Here is a 16,122-nt window from a genome sequence, read left to right on the forward strand (position 1 = left end):
TTCTTAGTTGGTGGAAGCGATTTATGCAGTTAATTAGTTAGCGAGCGAGACCTCGACACGCTAACTAGCTACGGAGGTGATCCTCGTGGCTAGCTCTTAGAGGACTATGGCCTTTTAGGCCAAGGAAGTTTGAGGCAATAGCAGTGCGTGATGCCCTTAGATGTTACGGGGCTTGCGCTTCTGTGATGTATTCAGCGAGTCTATAGCCTTGGCCAAGCGGGCCGGGTAATCTTTGAAATTTCATCGTGATGGGGATAGATCATTGCAATTGTTGGTCTTCAGCGAGGAATTCCTAGTAGCGCGAGTCATCATTTCGCGTTGACTAAATCCACGCCCTTTGTACACACCGCCCGTCGCTCCTACCGATTGAATGGTCGGTGAAGTGTTGGGATCGCGGCGGCGTGGGCGGTTATTTGCCCATGACGTCGCGAAGTCGAACCTTATCATTTAGAGGAAGGAGAAGTCGTAACAAGGTTTCCGTAGGTGAACTGCGGAAGGATCATTGTCGAAACACGCCTAGCGAGCGACCCTTGAGCGAGTTGCAAACAACACGGAGGTGGTGCGGGTGCATCCTCGCCTCTCGCCACCCGTGTCTCGGGCGGCCGGTCTCGTCGTCCCTACGCCCGTCGGGTGGGGTGAGATGCGGGATCAACCTCTTGAGGCAAAGCGAACAAACCCCGTGGCGAATCGCGCCAAGGAATCGAAAGCGAAAAAGGGGCCGTCTTACAGCCGCCGCACCGTTCGCGGTGTCGGTGCTTGATGATCTTTGTTCTCTTGTGCATAAAATATCTGAGCGACTCTCGACAGCGGATATCTCGGCTCTCGCGCCGATGAAGAGCGTGGCGAAATCACGATACTTGGTGTGAATGCGAGAATCCGTGAACCATCGAGTCTTTGAGCATAAGTTGCGCCCCAAGCCATTAGGCGAGGCACGTCTGCTGGGTGTCGCGCATCGTCGCCCCATCCAACCATGAGCCCTCGAGCCTCGGTTGGACCCTTGGTGAAATTGGCCTCCGTGCGCTCACGGCCGGCGGTTGGCCTAAATTCGAGTCCTCGGCGACATCATCGTCGCGACGATCGGTGGTAATCTTGTAAGCAACCTCGTTGGTCGTGCGCGTCCGTCGTCGAGACCCTTGAACCCTTCGGCATCGCAGGGCGGTGCTCGCATCGCGACCCAGTCGGCGGGATTACCGTGAGTTTAAGCATATCAATAAGCGGAGGAAAAAAAACTTACGAGATTCCCCTAGTAGCAATGAGCGAGCGGGAAAAGCCCGGCTTGAGAATCGGTCGCCATCGGCGTCAATTGTAGTCTGGAGAAGCGTCCTCGGTGACGGACCGGGCCCAAGTCCCTGGAAAGAAGGCGCCGGAAGGTGTGAGCCCGTCGTGCGGACCTGTCGCACCACGGTTACATCTCTGAGTCGGGTTGTTTGGGAATCTGACCCTAATCGGGCGGTAAATTCCGTCAAGGCTAAATCTGGGCGAGGCCGATGGCGAACAAATCTGCATGAGGAAAGATGAAAAGGACTTTGAAAAGAGAGTCAAAGTGCTTGAAATTGTCGGGAGGAAGCGGATGGGGGCGGCGATGCGCCCGGTCGGATGTGGAGCAGCGAGGCCGTCCGCCGATCGGCTTCAGGCGTGGACCGGCTTGGTCGTGGTGGCGGCCCAAGCCGGGCCTTTGATCGCCCGTGGAGGCGTCGTCGCCTCGATCGTGGGATTGACCGCGCGCCGCCTCGGCGTGCCCGGCACTGCGTGCTCGGGCGTCGACTGCGGGCTCCCATTCGGCCCGTCTTGAAACACGGACCAAAGTCGACATGTGTGCGAGTCAGCGGGCTAGAAAACCCGTAAAGGCGCAAGGAAGCTGATTGGCGGGATCCCTCGCGGGTGCACCGCCGACCGACCTTGATCTTCGAGAAGGGTTGGTGAGAGCATGCTGTCGGGACGAAAGATGGTGAACTATGCTGGCGGGCGAAGCGGAGAAACTCTGGTGGAGGCCTGGCGATCTTGACGATGCAAATCGTTAAATCGACTTGGGTATAGAGGCGAAAGACTAATCGAGCCGTCTAGTAGTGGTTCCTCAGAAGTTTCCCTCGGGATATTTGGAGCCCTTAGCGAGTTCTGTCGGGTAAAGCCAATGATTAGAGGCATCGAGGCATAGCGCCCTCGACCTATTCTCAAACTTTAAATAGGTAGGGCAGGCCTTGGTGCCGTTGAGCAGCGCCACGCAGAATCGAGCTCAAGTGGGCCATTTTGGTAGCGAGGCTGGCGTCTTGGGATGAGCAGGAGCCGGGTTCTGTGCCCAGCTAGCGCTAACCTAGAACCCACAAAGGGTGTTGGTCGATTAAGGCAGCGGGGCGGTGGTCATGGAAGTGAAATCCGCTAAGGAGTGTGTAACAACTCACTGCCGAATCAACTAGCCCGAAAATGGATGGCGCTTAAGCGCGCGACCTATACCCGGCCCGTCGGGGCAAGGGCGAGCCCGATGAGTAGGAGGCGCGCGGTCGCCCATAAAACCGAGGCCTTGAGCAGGCGGAGGCGGCCGTCGGTCGAGATCTTGGTGGTAGTAGCAAATATTCAAATGAGAACTTTGAAGGCGAAGAGGGAAAGGTTCCATGTGAGCGGCACTTGCACATGGGTTAGTCGATCCTAAGAGGCGGGGAAGCCGTCCGACAGTAGCGATCAGTGTGAGCTTGAGGAATCGGGTTAAAATTCTGAGCAGGACCTTGGCGGTGGCAACAGCGTTAGGGAGTCCGGAGGCGTCGGCGGGGGCCTCGGGAAGAGTTATCTTTTACATTTAACGGCTGCCCACCACAGAAGCAGCTCGGTAGGAGGTAGATCAATGGCCGGAAGAACACCGCTGCGTCGCGTGGTGTCGGTCGCCCGTGACCCTTGAAAATCCGGAGGACCGAGTGCGTCCGCGCCGGTCGTACTCATAACGCATCAGTCTCAAGGTGAGCGACCTACGGTCAATGGAACAATGTAGGCAAGGGAAGTCGGCAAAATGGATCCGTAACCTCGGGAAAAGGATTGGCTCACGAAATTTGAGCACGGGGTCCCGATCCGAACCGTCATTCTTGGCGCCTTTGCTCGGCTGCTCCATGGCGAGGCGGGTCGCCAGCGTCCGGCGAGAGACGGAATGGAGCAGCTCCCTCGGGGCCTTCCGAGGCGACGAGCGGTCGACTTCGAGGCTGAAATGCGGACAAGGGAATCCATTGTTTAATTAAAACAAAGCATTGCGATGGTCCTGCGGATGCTCACGCAATGTGATTTACGCTTGATGCTCACGAATGTCAAAGTGAAGAAATTCAACCAAGCGGCGGGTAAGCGGCGGGAGTAACTATGACTCTCTTAAGGTAGCCAAATGCCTCGTCATCTAATTAGTAGTGGCGCATGAATGGATTAACGAGATTCCCCTTGTCACATCTACTATCCGGTGAAACCACGACCAAAGGAGCGGGCTTGGCGAGAATCGTGAGGAAAGAAGACCTGTTGAGCTTGACTCTAGTCCGACTTTGTGAAATGACTTGAGAGGTGTAGGATAAGTGGGAGCTCTCGGTGAAATTGAAATACCACTACTTTTAACGTTATTTTACTTATTAGTGAATCGGATGAGGCACGGCCCCTCTTTTTGGACCCAAAAGGCGGCTTGGTGGCCGATCAGCGGAAGACATTGTCGGTGGGGAGTTTGGTGAGGCGGCACATCTGTTAAAGAGATAGCAGGTGTCCTAAGATGAGCTCAGCGAGCAATCTCGTGTGGAACAAAAGGGTAAAAGCTCGTTTGATTACGATTTCCGGTCTGAATCTGAGCAGTGAAAGCGTGGCCTATCGATCCTTTAGACCTTGAATTTGAAGCTAGAGGTGTCGGAAAAGTTACCACGAGGGATAAGCGGCTTGTGGCGATAGCGTTCATAGCGGACGTTGCTTTTGATCCTTGATGTCGGCTCTTCCTATCATTGTGAAGCGAAATTCACCAAGTGTTGGATTGTTCACCCACCAATAGGGAGCGTGGTGGGTTTAGGCCGTCGTGAGGCAGGTTAGTTTACCCTCTTGATGGCAGCGTCGCAATAGTAATTCAACCTAATGCGAGAGGCAGTTGATTCGCACAATTGGTCATCGCGCTTGGTTGAAAAGCGATGTGTGAAAGCTACCGTCTTGTTGGATTATGGTGAGCGCCTCTAAGTCGAGAATCCGGGCTAGAAGCGACATATGCGCCCGTCGCCCGATTGCCGACCATGATGAGGGCCTCGGCCCCCAAGACGCGATGTCGTGGAGTCTGTGACATGGCGGACAAGTCATGGCGCCTCACTGGGCGTAATTCCCACCGGCGGCGGGTAGAATCCTTCTGAGACGACTTAAATCTGTGACGGGGTATTGTAAGTGGCGAGTGGCCTTCTTGCCACGATCCTTGAGATTGACCCTTTGTCGCCGATTAGTCCCTCCCTATCGCCTATCCCATCCCCCTAGTTACATTGCGACCCTACCACAGGGTCCCCGGTGGGGACTTGGTGTAAGGAGTTAGTTAAACACTGGCCGTGCCGCCCCCGCCGTGGAACATGGCTGTGAGGGGCCTTTCTTTGGTCTGGTGCGGCTCCCCCTGTTGGTGACTCAGGGGACTTGTTCAATTTTACGCCCCATCGTGCCATGTTTCATGGACCCAACATTGACTTCTTGTATTTGTTTTGGGCCAGCAGCAAAATCTTGATTAAAAACACTAAGTCACTAAGTGGAATAAGCGGCACAAAAAAGCATCCCGTTTGGACATGTGGGGAGCTCCCCTTGTCGGCACCTTAGTGCCTCGGATGTCTGAGAACCCAGAGCACCATCGACAACTCTGCCCCTGTTGGTGCGGAGCGTCGGGCTAAAAAAGTGTCCTGTTTGGACATATGGAAACTAAAAAAACGTGTCCTATTTGGACACATGTATATGCTTTGGTAGCGCATTGACCAAGTTTTTTAGCTCTTTAGGGGAAGAGACATTGGCGGCGGGGGTTATCGAGGCAATGCTCACGCCCATCGCATGCCGGCGTCGGTGCCCCCACCACCGGTTAGGTTCGGCGGTGCTCGGCGATCCATCCGGCGGTATCCGGAATATCTGAAGTCATCATGGGTGAGTCGGTGTCTGGGTCCCTCCCAATACCAAGGTAGAATTCAAATATCATTATATGTTCGGTACCCAACAATGAATGAGTTGTCGGTCCCTCCCAATCCAAGGGTAGAATTCGGATAGCCAACAATGGATGAATCCTCCGGTCCCTCCCTTCGCAACAAGAGCCTCCGGCACCTTGGTGGCTCGGATGTGTGGGAGCCTCGGACACCATCGGTAACCTTGATGCTTGGATGTGCGGGAGCCTCGAGGCACCATCGGCACCTTGGTGCATGGATGTCTTGGGAGCATCGGACACCATCGGCAAATTATGCCCTTGGTTGTGGGAAGCCTCGGAGACCATCGGCACCTCGGTGCTATGATGTCTGGGAGCCTCGGACCTTTGTCGGCAACCTAGGCCCTTGGTGTCGTGCGGGAGCCTCGAGCACCATCGGTACCTTGGTGCTTGGATGTGCGGGAGCCTCGAGCACCATCGGCACCTTGGTGCATGGATGGCCAGGAGCCTTGAGCACCAAAGCTAAAGTTGGGCCCTGTTGGTGCGGGGCGTCGGGTAAAAAGTGTCCCCATTTCGGACACATGAATGTCACTGGTAGCGCATTGACCAAGTTTTTAGCTCTTTAGGGGAGGTGATATTGAGCGGCGGGGGTTGTCGAGGGCACGGCCCATGCCGTATGCGGACGTCGGTGCCCCCCCGCCGGTTAGGTTCCGGCGGTGCTCGGCGATCCGTCCGGCGGTGCTCGGCGATCCGTCCGGCGGTGCTCCGTGAACCGTTCCGTAGCATAGGCCCTTAGTCGTGCGGGAGCCTCGGGCACCATCGGCACCTTGGTGCTAGGATGTCTGAGAGCCGGACACCATCGGCAAACTAAGCCCTTGGCCATGAAGGAGCCTCGGGCGCCATCGGCACCTCGGTGCGTCGATGTGCGGGAGCCTCGGGCACCATCGGCAACCTAGGCCCTTGGTCGTGCGGGAGCCTCGGGCACCATCGGCACCTCGGTGCTATGATGTCAGGAGCCTCGGACCTTGTCGGCAACCTAGGCCCTTGGTGCGTGCGGGAGCCTCGAGCACCATCGGCACCTTGGTGCTTGGATGTGCGGGAACCTCGGGCACCATCGGCAACCTAGGCCCTTGGTCGTGCGAGAGGCTCGGGCACCATCGGCAAACTAAGCCCTTGGTCGTGCGGGAGCCTCGGGCACCATCGAGAAAATAGGCCCTTGGTCGTGCGGGTGCCTCGGCCGCCATCGGCCCCTAGGTCTTTGGGATGTGCGGGAGCCTCGGACACCATCGGCAAACTAGGCCCTTGGTCGTGCGGGAGCCTCGGACCCTGTCGGCAACCTAGGCCCTTGGTCGTGCGGGAGCCTCGAGCACCATCGACACCTTGGTGCTTGGATGTGCGGGAACCTCGGGCACCATCGGCAACCTAGGCCCTTGGTCGTGCGAGAGGCTCGGGCACCATCGGCAAACTAAGCCCTTGGTCGTGCGGGAGCCTCGGGCACCATCGGTAAAATAGGCCCTTGGTCGTGCGGGGGCCTCGGCCACCATCGGCACCTCGGCCCTTGGTCGTGCAGGGAGCCTCGGCCACCATCGGCACCTTGGTGGCTCGGATGTCTGGGAGCCTCGGGCGGCATCGGCACCTCGGTGGCTAGGATGTGCGGGAGCCTCGGACACCATCGGCAACTTGGTGCTTGGATGTGCGGGAGCCTCGGGCACCCATCGGCACCTTGGTGCACAGGATGTCTTGAGCTAAAGAAGAGTGTCGCATTTGAGACGGTCGAATGTTGCTGGTAGCATATTGTGAAGTTTTTAGCTCTTTAAGGGGTGAGATCCGCTGCCCCGGCGTGCCCCCTCCGAGCCGAGGTGGGGTGCGTCTAGCCCCCATGGGGTCGGGTAAATCATAGCGACTCTGCAGGGGTGAGTCGGTCGCCGGCGGTGGTGGCGGGGTGACAATTTTCCGGCCGGTCAAGCCGTGCCCATAGAAATGTAATAGCGACTCCAAGACCAAGTTCCTATTGGGCAAAGATCTCTTGGGGTGGCTTATGCATTGCTATGGGCTCGAGCTTGGCTTGCCCTTCGCCCCGTCACGTTTAGGGGCGCCTTGTGCATCCCAAGTCGGCGACCACACGGTGCCTTGGCCTTGCCAAGCCCTTGCCCGCATTGAAAGCCCGCGACCCTAGTACCAAGTCCCTTTGGCAGCAGCGGCCTTTGGGGGTGTAAGTTGAGTTTGTAGGCTCGGTCTTGGCTCGACCAAGTCCGGTGGGACTTTTCCCTCGTAGTTCTCGTGCCAGCGGTTGTAGTGCGCCCTCGTTCGTTGTTCCTTCGCTCCCCTACCATTCGGTTGGGTGGGCATTGGGCGGTGTGCGTGGGCGCTACTACTAATGCATAATAGGCATATGAGTGGCGTTTTGGTTGTGTGTATTGGCGGGCTCCATGCTACTCGCATCGAGCTGTCGATCCGCACTCCTCTTCATTAAGTCCCCTTGTTGTGTCGAACTCAGGAGTGCGATCGGGATCTGTCTTTGCGTACCTAAGCGGATGGAATTATGGATGTGTTGCCGTCCCTTCTCCATCCGTGCCCTTGAGTGCGTGGTGGACCTCAATCGTGCCTTGTGTCCGAGTCGCCCCTTAAATCGGCGTGGCCTCGTCGGTGCCTTTGGTGCTCGATCGTGCTTCGGATCACGGAAAATATTTTTGAGAGTAGGGTTGAGGCCCTCATCTCTCGATGCCTATGCATTTGTCTCTTGACACAGACGATGCTCGTGCTCTGTTATGACCTCTTCGTAGCTCACGGGGCATGTTGAGGGCCATGCGGTGCCGGCGTCGCGGAGAATGCTACTGGTTGATCTGCCGGTAGTCATATGCTTGTCTCAAAGATTAAGCCATGCATGTGTAAGTATGAACAAATTGATTGTGAAGCTGCGAATGGCTCATTAAATCGATTATAGTTTGTTTGATGGTATTTGCTACTCGGATAACAGTAGTAATTCTAGAGCTATCGTGCAACAAACCCGACTTCTGGAAGGATGCATTTATTAGATAAAAGGTCGGCGGGCTTTGCCGTTGCTACGATGATTCATGATAACTCGACGGATCGCTTACGGCCTTTGTCGGTGACGCATCATTCAAATTTACGCCTATCAACTTTCGATGGTAGGATAGTGGCCTACTATGGTGGTGACGGGTGGCGGAGAATTAGGGTTCGATTAGGAGGGAGCACGAAAGCGGCTACCACATCCAAGGAAGGCGGCGGTAGCGCAAATTACCCAATCGACACGGGGAGGTAGTGACAATAAATAACAATCCGGGCTCTATGAGTGCAGTAATTGGAATAAGTACAATCTAAATCCTTAACGAGGATCCATTGGAGGCAAGTGCGGTGCCCGCTGCCGCGGTAATTCCGGCTCAATAGCGTATATTTAAGTTGTTGCAGTTAAAAAGCTCGTAGTTGGACTTAGGGGTGGGTCGGCGGTCCGCCTCACGGTGAGCACCGATGCTGCTCGTCCCTCTTGCCGGCGATCGCTCTGGCCTTAATTGGCGGGTCGTTCCTCGTATTTGTTACTTTGAAGAAATTAGAGTGCTCAAAGCGGGCCTACGCTTGTATACATTAGCATGGGATAACATCATAGGATTTCGATCCTATTGTGTTGTGCCGGGATCGGAGTAATGATTAACGAGGGGACGGTCGGGGCATTCGTATTTCATAGTCGGAGGTGAAATTCTTGGATTTATGAAGGCGAACAAGCTGAAAGCATTTGCCAAGGATGTTTTCATTAATCAGAGCGAAAGTTGGGGGCTCGAAGGCGATCGGATACCGTCCTAGTCTCAACCATAAGCGATCTTGAGCCGGGGATCGGCGGATGTTGCTTTTAGGACTCATGGCACCTTATGAAATCAAAGTCTTTGGGTTAGGGAGTATGGTCATAAAATTTGAAACTTAAAGGAATTGTGGAAGGGCACCACGGGAGTGGAGCTGCGGCAATTGACTCAACAGGAAACTTACGAGGTCGGACATAGTAAGGATAATGGTGAGAGCTCTTTCTTGATTCTATGGGTGGTGGTGCATGGCCGTTCTTAGTTGGTGGAAGCGATTTATGCAGTTAATTAGTTAGCGAGCGAGACCTCGACTGCTAACTAGCTACGGAGGTGATCCTCCGTGGCTAGCTCTTAGAGGACTATGGCCTTTTAGGCCAAGGAAGTTTGAGGCAATACAGTGCTGTGATGCCCTTAGATGTTACGGGGGCATGCGCGCTTCTGCTGATGTATTCAGCGAGTCTATAGCCTTGGCCAAGCGGGCCGGGTAATCTTTGAAATTTCATCGTGATGGGGATAGATCATTGCAATTGTTGGTCTTCAGCGAGGAATTCCTAGTAGCGCGAGTCATCATTTCGCGTTGACTAAATCCACGCCCTTTGTACACACCGCCCGTCGCTCCTACCGATTGAATGGTCGGTGAAGTGTTGGGATCGCGGCGGCGTGGGCGGTTATTGCCCATGACGTCGCGAAGTCGAACCTTATCATTTAGAGGAAGGAGAAGTCGTAACAAGGTTTCCGTAGGTGAACTGCGGAAGGATCATTGTCGAAACACGCCTAGCGAGCGACCCTTGAGCGAGTTGCAAACAACACGGAGGTGGTGCGGGTGCATCCTCGCCTCTCGCCACCCGTGTCTCGGGCGGCCGGTCTCGTCGTCCCTCGCCCGTCGGGTGGGGTGAGATGCGGGATCAACCTCTTGAGGCAAAGCGAACAAACCCCGCGCGAATCGCGCCAAGGAATCGAAAGCGAAAAAAGGGGCCGTCTTACAGCCGCCGCACCGTTCGCGGTGTCGGTGCTTGATGATCTTTGTTCTCTTGTGCATAAAATATCTGAGCGACTCTCGACAGCGGATATCTCGGCTCTCGCGCCGATGAAGAGCGTGGCGAAATCGATACTTGGTGTGAATGCGAGAATCCGTGAACCATCGAGTCTTTGAGCGCAAGTTGCGCCCCAAGCCATTAGGCGAGACACGTCTGCTGGGTGTCACGCATCGTCGCCCCATCCAACCATGAGCCCTCGAGCCTCGGTTGGACCGCGGGCGAAATTGGCCTCCGTGCGCTCCACGGCCGGCGGTTGGCCTAAATTCGAGTCCTCGGCGACATCATCGTCGCGACGATCGGTGGTAATCTTGTAAGCAACCTCGTTGGTCGTCGTGCGCGTCCGTCGTCGAGACCCTTGAACCCTTCGGCATCGCAAGGGCGGTGCTCGCATCGCGACCCAGTCGGCGGGATTACCGTGAGTTTAAGCATATCAATAAGCGGAGGAAAAAAACTTACGAGATTCCCCTAGTAGCGGCGGCGAGCGGGAAAAGCCCGGCTTGAGAATCGGTCGCCATCGGCGTCCGAATTGTAGTCTGGAGAAGCGTCCTCGGTGACGGACCGGGCCCAAGTCCCTGGAAAGAGGCGCGGAAGGTGAGCCCGTCGTGCGGACCTGTCGCACCACAGTGCATCTCTGAGTCGGGTTGTTTGGGAATCTGACCCTAATCGGGCGGTAAATTCCGTCAAAGGCTAAATCTGGCGCGAGGCCGATGGCGAACAAATCTGCGAGGAAAGATGAAAAGGACTTTGAAAAGAGAGTCAAGAGTGCTTGAAATTGTCGGGAGGAAGCGGATGGGGGCGGCGATGCGCCCGGTCGGATGTGGAGCAGCGAGGCCGTCCGCCGATCGGCTTCAGGCGTGGACCGGCCTTGGTCGTGGTGGCGGCCCAAGCCGGGCCTTTGATCGCCCGTGGAGGCGTCGTCGCCTCGATCGTGGGATTCAGCCGCGCCGCCTCGGCGTGCCCGGCACTGCGTGCTCGGGCGTCGACTGCGGGCTCCCATTCGGCCCGTCTTGAAACACGGACCAAAGTCGACATGTGTGCGAGTCAGCGGGCTAGAAAACCCGTAAGGCGCAAGGAAGGCGATTGGCGGGATCCCTCGCGGGTGCACCGCCGACCGACCTTGATCTTGAGAAGGGTTGGTGAGAGCATGCTGTCGGGACGAAAGATGGTGAACTATGCTGGCGGGCGAAGCGGAGAAACTCTGGTGGAGGCCATGGCGATCTTGACGATGCAAATCGTTAAATCGACTTGGGTATAGAGGCGAAAGACTAATCGAGCCGTCTAGTAGTGGTTCCTCGAAGTTTCCCTCGGGATATTTGGAGCCCTTAGCGAGTTCTGTCGGGTAAAGCCAATGATTAGAGGCATCGAGGCATAGCGCCCTCGACCTATTCTCAAACTTTAAATAGGTAGGGGCAGCGGTGCTGCCGTTGAGCAGCGCCACGGAATCGAGCTCAAGTGGGCCATTTTGGTAGCGAGGCTGGCGTCTTGGGATGAGCAGGAGCCGGGTTCACGGTGCCCAGCTGGCGCTAACCTAGAACCCACAAAGGGTGTTGGTCGATTAAGGCAAGCGGGGCGGTGGTCATGGAAGTGAAATCCGCTAAGAGTGTGTAACAACTCACTGCCGAATCAACTAGCCCGAAAATGGATGGCGCTTAAGCGCGCGACCTATCCCGGCCGTCGGGGCAAGGGCGAGCCCGATGAGTAGGAGGGCGGCGGTCGCCATAAAAAACCGGCCTTGAGCAGGCGGGCGGCCGTCGGTCGAGATCTTGGTGGTAGTAGCAAATATTCAAATGAGAACTTTGAAGGCGAAGAGGGAAAGGTTCCATGTGAGCGGCACTTGCACATGGGTTAGTCGATCCTAAGAGGCGGGGGGAAGCCGTCAACAGTAGCGATCAGTGTGAGCTTGAGGAATCGGGTTAAAATTCTGAGCAAGGACCTTGGTGGTGGCAACAGCGTTAAAGTCCGGAGGCGTCGGCGGGGGCCTCGGGAAGAGTTATCTTTTACATTTAACGGCTGCCCACCACAGAAGCAGCTCGGTAGGAGGTAGATCAATGGCCGGAAAAAACACCCTGCGTCGCGTGGTGTCGGTCGCCCGTGACCCTTGAAAATCCGGAGGACCGAGTGCCGTCCGCGCCGGTCGTACTCATAACGCATCAGGTCTCAAGGTGAGCGACCTACGGTCAATGGAACAATGTAGGCAAGGAAGTCGGCAAAATGGATCCGTAACCTCGGGAAAAGGATTGGCTCACGAAATTTGAGCACGGGGTCCCGATCCGAACCGTCATTCCGGCGCCTTTGCTCGGCTGCTCCATGGCGAGGCGGGTCGCCAGCGTCTTGGCCGAGAGACGGAATGGAGCAGCTCCCTCGGGGCCTTCCGAGGCGACGAGCGGTCGACTTCGAGGCTGAAATGCGGACAAGGGAATCCATTGTTTAATTAAAACAAAGCATTGCGATGGTCCTGCGGATGCTCACGCAATGTGATTTACGCGATGCTCACGAATGTCAAAGTGAAGAAATTCAACCAAGCGGCGGGTAAGCGGCGGGAGTAACTATGACTCTCTTAAGGTAGCCAAATGCCTCGTCATCTAATTAGTAGGCGCATGAATGGATTAACGAGATTCCCCTTGTCACATCTACTATCCGGTGAAACCACGACCAAGGAGCGGGCTTGGCGAGAATCGTGAGGAAAGAAGACCTGTTGAGCTTGACTCTAGTCCGACTTTGTGAAATGACTTGAGAGGTGTAGGATAAGTGGGAGCTCTCGGCGAAATTGAAATACCACTACTTTTAACGTTATTTTACTTATTAGTGAATCGGATGAGGCCACGGCCCTCTTTTTGGACCCAAGGCGGCTTGACCGGCCGATCAGCGGAAGACATTGTCGGTGGGGAGTTTGGTGGGCGGCACATCTGTTAAAGATAGCAGGTGTCCTAAGATGAGCTCAAGCGAGCAGAAATCTCGTGTGGAACAAAAGGGTAAAAGCTCGTTTGATTACGATTTCCGATCTGAATCTGAACCGTGAAAGCGTGGCCTATCGATCCTTTAGACCTTGAATTTGAAGCTAGAGGTGTCGGAAAAGTTACCACGAGGGATAAGCGGCTTGTGGCGATAGCGTTCATAGCGACGTTGCTTTTGATCCTTGATGTCGGCTCTTCCTATCATTGTGAAGCGAAATTCACCAAGTGTTGGATTGTTCACCCACCAATAGGGAGCGTGGTGGGTTTAGGCCGTCGTGAGGCAGGTTAGTTTACCCTCTTGATGGCAGCGTCGCAATAGTAATTCAACCTAATCGAGAGGCAGTTGATTCGCACAATTGGTCATCGCGCTTGGTTGAAAAGCGATGTGTGAAGCTACCGTCTTGTTGGATTATGGTGAACGCCTCTAAGTCGAATCCGGGCTAGAAGCGACATATGCGCGCCCGTCGCCCGATTGCCGACCAGCGATGGGGCCTCTGGCCCCAAGACGCGCGTGTCGTGGAGTGAGTGCGTGACATGGCGGACAAGTCATGGCGCCTCCACAGGCGTAATTCCCCCGGCGGCGGGTAGAATCCTTTGCTGAGCGACTTAAATCTGTGACGGGGTATTGTAAGTGGCGAGTGGCCTTCTTGCCACGATCCTTGAGATTGACCCTTTGTAAGCCGATTCGTCCCTCCCTATCGCCTATCCCATCCCCCTAGTTACATTGCGACCCTACCACAGGGTCCCCGGTGGGGACTTGGTGTAAGGAGTTAGTTAAACACACTGGCGTGCCGCCCCCCCGTGGAACATGGCTGTGAGGGGCCTTTCTTTGGTCTGGTGCGGCTCCCCCTGATTGGTGACTCAGGGGACTTGTTCAATTTTACGCCCCATCGTGCCATGTTTCATGGACCCAACATTGACTTCTTGTATTTGTTTTGGGCCATGACAAAATCTTGATTAAAAACACTAAGTCACTAAGTGGAATAAGCGGCACAAAAAAGCATCCCGTTTGGACATGTGGGGAGCTCCCCCTTGTCGGCACCTTAGTGCCTCGGATGTCTGAGAACCACAGAGCACCATCGACAACTCTGACCCCTGTTGGTGCGGAGCGTCGGGCTAAAAAAGTGTCCTGTTTGGACATATGGAAACTAAAAAAACGTGTCCTATTTAGGACACATGTATATGCTTTGGTAGCGCATTGACCAAGTTTTTTAGCTCTTTAGGGGAAGAGACATTGGCGGCGGGGTTATCGAGGCAATGCTCACGCCCATCGCATGCCGGGCGTCGGTGCCCCCACCACCGGTTAGGTTCGGCGGTGCTCGGCGATCCATCCGGCGAGTATCCGGAATATCTGAAGTCATCATGGGTGAGTCGGTGTCTGGGTCCCTCCCAATACAAAGGTAGAATTCAAATATCATTATATGTTCGGTACCCAACAATGAATGAGTTGTCGGTCCCTCCCAATCCAAGGGTAGAATTCGGATAGCCAACAATGGATGAATCCTCCCGGTCCCTCCCCTTTCGCAACAAGAGCCTCCAGCACCTTGGTGGCTCGGATGTGTGGGAGCCTCAGACACCATCGGTAACCTTGATGCTTGGATGTGCGGGAGCCTCGAGGCACCATCGGCACCTTGGTGCATGGATGTCTTGGGAGCATCGGACACCATCGGCAAATTATGCCCTTGGTTGTGGGAAGCCTCGGAGACCATCGGCACCTCGGTGCTATGATGTACGGGAGCCTCGGACACTGTCGGCAACCTAGGCCCTTGGTCGTGCGGGAGCCTCGAGCACCATCGGTACCTTGGTGCTTGGATGTGCGGGAGCCTCGAGCACCATCGGCACCTTGGTGCATGGATGAGCGGGAGCCTTGAGCACCAAAGCTAAAGTTGGGCCCCTGTTGGTGCGGGAGCGTCGGGTAAAAAAAGTGTCCCCATTTCAGACACATGAATGTCACCTGGTAGCGCATTGACCAAGTTTTTTTAGCTCTTTAGGGGAGGTGATATTGGCGGCGGGGGTTGTCGAGGGGCACGGCCCATGCCGTATGCGGACGTCGGTGCCCCCACCGCCGGTTAGGTTCCGGCGGTGCTCGGCGATCCGTCCGGCGGTGCTCGGCGATCCGTCCGGCGGTGCTCCGTGAACCGTTCGTAGCATAGGCCCTTAGTCGTGCGGGAGCCTCGGGCACCATCGGCACCTTGGTGCTAGGATGTCTGAGAGCCGGACACCATCGGCAAACTAAGCCCTTGGCCATGAAGGAGCCTCGGGCGCCATCGGCACCTCGGTGCCGATGTGCGGGAGCCTCGGGCACCATCGGCAACCTAGGCCCTTGGTCGTGCGGGAGCCTCGGGCACCATCGGCACCTCGGTGCTATGATGTCAGGAGCCTCGGACCCAGTCGGCAACCTAGGCCCTTGGTCGTGCGGGAGCCTCGAGCACCATCGGCACCTTGGTGCTTGGATGTGTGGGAACCTCGGGCACCATCGGCAACCTAGGCCCTTGGTCGTGCGAGAGGCTCGGGCACCATCGGCAAACTAAGCCCTTGGTCGTGCGGGAGCCTCGGGCACCATCGAGAAAATAGGCCCTTGGTCGTGCGGGTGCCTCGGCCGCCATCGGCCCCTAGGTCTTTGGGATGTCGGGAGCCTCGGACACCATCGGCAAACTAGGCCCTTGGTCGTGCGGGAGCCTCGGACCTTGTCGGCAACCTAGGCCCTTGGTCGTGCTGGGAGCCTCGAGCACCATCGACACCTTGGTGCTTGGATGTGCGGGAACCTCGGGCACCATCGGCAACCTAGGCCCTTGGTCGTGCGAGAGGCTCGGGCACCATCGGCAAACTAAGCCCTTGGTCGTGCGGGAGCCTCGGGCACCATCGGTAAAATAGGCCCTTGGTCGTGCGGGGGCCTCGGCCACCATCGGCACCTCGGCCCTTGGTCGTGCGGGAGCCTCGGCCACCATCGGCACCTTGGTGGCTCGGATGTGAGGGAGCCTCGGGCAGCATCGGCACCTCGGTGGCTAGGATGTGCGGGAGCCTCGGACACCATCGGCAACTTGGTGCTTGGATGTGCGGGAGCCTCGGGCACCCATCGGCACCTTGGTGCACAGGATGTCTTGAGCTAAAGAAGAGTGTCGCATTTGAGACGGTCGAATGTTGCTGGTAGCATATTGTGAAGTTTTTAGCTCTTTAAGGGGTGAGATCCGCTGCCCCGGCGTGCCCCTCCGAGCCGAGGTGGG

The 16,122-nt window shown here is 56.3% G+C and overlaps 4 pseudogenes; all 4 read left to right on the plus strand.

Moving 5' to 3' along the window:
• The first annotated feature begins 795 nt into the window (after positions 1-795).
• Positions 796-948, plus strand: LOC128038852 (5.8S ribosomal RNA; annotated as a pseudogene).
• Positions 949-1,170: 222 nt separating this feature from the next.
• LOC128038849 (28S ribosomal RNA) lies at positions 1,171-4,431 on the plus strand (annotated as a pseudogene).
• A 5,528-nt stretch (positions 4,432-9,959) lies between these two features.
• Positions 9,960-10,110, plus strand: LOC128038853 (5.8S ribosomal RNA; annotated as a pseudogene).
• A 227-nt stretch (positions 10,111-10,337) lies between these two features.
• On the plus strand, positions 10,338-13,587 carry LOC128038850 (28S ribosomal RNA; annotated as a pseudogene).
• Positions 13,588-16,122: the final 2,535 nt, after the last annotated feature.

This window comes from Gossypium raimondii, unplaced genomic scaffold (genome assembly GCF_025698545.1).
Source record: "Gossypium raimondii isolate GPD5lz unplaced genomic scaffold, ASM2569854v1 Contig00321, whole genome shotgun sequence".
Lineage (NCBI taxonomy): Eukaryota > Viridiplantae > Streptophyta > Magnoliopsida > Malvales > Malvaceae > Gossypium > Gossypium raimondii.